This window comes from Frankliniella occidentalis, unplaced genomic scaffold (assembly GCF_000697945.3).
Source record: "Frankliniella occidentalis isolate FOCC.00 unplaced genomic scaffold, Focc_3.1 Scaffold59, whole genome shotgun sequence".
Classification (NCBI taxonomy): Eukaryota; Metazoa; Arthropoda; class Insecta; order Thysanoptera; family Thripidae; genus Frankliniella; species Frankliniella occidentalis.
In genome coordinates, this window is record NW_026267189.1 from 1,514,013 (window position 1) to 1,517,043 (window position 3,031).

Below are 3,031 nucleotides of genomic sequence, written 5' to 3' on the forward strand. Positions count from 1 at the left end.
CACACAGGCGCGTTGTCTCACTTGTAACTTAGGGTCTTTCCGAAAGATCGTTCGATTTTGCGATCGGTCAGCAGGTACAGTCATTTTCCTGGCCGTGACGAGCCGCTCCTTGAAAACCGCTCAGACACCGTTACCAACACCAAACGCCCTCGAGGCCGCCGCAACGGCCGCGACCGCGACTACCGCGAGCACCCCGCGAGACGACAAGCCGCGGGTCGCGACGTGAAGGTGAAGGTCATCCGCGGGGCAGGGATGAATCGCAAGCTACCCCATGGCAGGGTAAACTCACGAGGGAGGATATCGCGACAGGGGCAGCGCAGGTCGTGGATGCAGCTCCTATAGGAGCGACTCGTGGTTCGCCACGGCTAGGAAACCGACCGTACTCCCGGACCGATCGCAAACCGACCGACGGCCCCCTAGTAGTTGTGCACTAACTTCAGGTCCCGTCGTGTTTCTAGAACGCAGTGAACGTCCCTCGTGCGCCCCGATGGCAGAGTCTCTGGTCACCATGGAGCAGCTCCCGGACGACGTGCTCGTGGCGGTGATGCAGTTCCTGGACTTGGAGGACGTCCTGGCCTGCCGTCTCGTGTGCAAGAGGCTCTGCGGCCTCGCCTTGCACCGGGACGTCTGGGGCCACCGATCGCTCGCCGACGACCACCCCCGCGCGGGCGCCGTGCTGCTCCTGGCCCCGTGCCTCAAAATGCTGACGGTGACGGGCCGAGTCCCGACCCTGGCGGCGACCTCAACCTGGTGCGCCGTGGCTAGTTTGAGACTGCGGCAGGCGCAGGGCTTCTTCAACACCCCCGCCTTCAACCCCGGGGAGTACGCCTTCATAGTGTACAAGCAGGAATCCCTCGGGCGCCTCAGGAGACTTGAGCTCTGTCACCTGACGTGTAGAATGAACACCGTAGCCGACGTGCTGGTGAGGACGGTCGCGTCGTGCTCCGGTCTGGAGTCGATCGACGTCCTTGGCTATCTACCAGTGACCTCCCACCCCGTTGTACACGGGCCGTCGAGGTCCTCGCTCACGAAGTTCCGCTGCCTTGTCGACGATTACTCGGCGTCCTTCACCAACGCCATCCTGGTCGGGCACGCGGCCACCCTGGAGGAGATCCACATCCTGGCGCACGATGACTTCGAGGAGCCGGCGACGGTCGCCCTGTTTGCTGCCTTGCCAAGACTCTGCAGCTTGCGGTGCAACGACTCGATTCGGTGGTTGGAGGCCATGGCAGCGTGCAGCACGCTCCGAGACGTCTTCATTTGTCTCAACAAAAAGCTCGACCGTCTCGAGAGGGTGGCGAAATTCCTCCGCCAGGCCAGCCAACTGCAGCGAGTCCACCTGGAGAACTGTGCGAAGGGCCTCACCGCCGAGTACTGCACGGAGTTGTGCGAGGCCCTCGCTGCTTCGTCGGAGCAGTCCCAACTGGAGCGGCTGGCCCTCGAGGGCTTCCAGAACGTGCGCCCGCTGCTCGGCGTGCTGCCCTCGCTGCCCGCCCTGCGTCACCTGGACGTGACCAGCGCGACCCCCGACGACGCCCTGCTCAAGAGCATCACCCCCGCCACGGCCCCGGCCCTGAGGCGGCTGGAGCTGGGCGTCGAGAGCGGGCAGTGCCCGCACGCCTGGGTGCACGGGACCGCGGTCGAGGCGACGCTCGTCGAGAACCCCGCGCTGCACATCCTGGTGCGGGTCTGGCGCAGCGGTCGCAGGAGGTGCGGTCCTGACGACTGCGCGGCGTGCGCCGAGGGCTGCCACCGGGAAGTAAAGTGGAACAAGGTGGGCAAGGTGGGCCTCTACTCGCACGGCCCCGACGAGTGCCCCTCTCCGGAGGACCACGCCGACGACGTCGACTGGCAGAAGGCCGATAGACGCGCCGTTACTGTCGCCTGCACGTGGGTACACGTGTGATGGGATTGTGGTTGATTGTGAATGTCTCGTACTATGAATTTTGTTTCATAAGAAATGTGACGAGGGTACTGTTATTTAGTTTCATTTTGTGTGTCAGGTTCATTTGACGATAAATAAATGATCATTGTTTCTGACAAAATGCAAGCTCACTTGTGCCCTTCCTCGACACGCCTCGCTGCAGCCCATAAGACTTGCTCAAAAGCCGCTTATTATCAGCGCCCTCAACCGAATCCCTCCGCATTTCGTGTTCGAAGATTCCAGCTGACCAAAGCGAAGCTGCTGGAAGAATCGGCCGTTTACACGCTTAACTCAGCTGACGCGTGCGAGTGGCAGGGAGGTGGAGGGGGGGGGGCAGCGGCGATAGCACGCCCAATGTATCATCTGTCAAAAAATTGGTGGCATTCAATACGCAGTGCGTAGTCACAGATCAGGCAATTCTTGTGCGAGGTGGGGGTGAGGTTCCAGTTAAGAATTTTGTAGTTTTCACGCTCAGCGCGCGCTCACGCTGGCGTGAGCGCGGAGGGCGAGAGGGGAAGCGGGGGGCGAAGAGGGTTAGCAGTCCTTCCGCCGCTGCCTGTCCCCCCCCCCCCCTCCCCGCCCGCCTCACGCCAGAGGGCGGGGGGGGGGGGCGAGCACCGAGCGAGCGCAGCGCGCATCAGCAAGTAAGCAGATCACACCACACCAGTCTGTCAGTCCACACACTCAGTCCAGTTCGCAGCTCGCAGCGTTTGCTACGGTCCTGCTTGTCCGCTCCAGCCAGCTGGCGATCGAGGAAGCTCATCAACTCATCTTGCATCTACGCGATCTACGCCAAGGTGAGATAGTCGACAGTGCACAAACCTAGGGCGTCGGCCGCAGGCGGCTCTATAGCCACATATTCGGCACCCCAGGACTAAGCAGTGTTCCGCGTGGCTTGAAGAGTTTTGCTTTAACGTGACGCCCCGCGCTGTGTTTCAGGCACGCAGAGTGAACAGCAGAGTGCGTGTGCCTACCTACGATCCCGCCAGTCTGCTCCAGCCAGGACACGCGAGAGGAAGCTCATCCACCCATCTTGCATCTACGTCAAGGTAAGACACTCGACAGTAGTGCATGTAGACAGACAGCCAGCTTGAGATGTCACGTTGA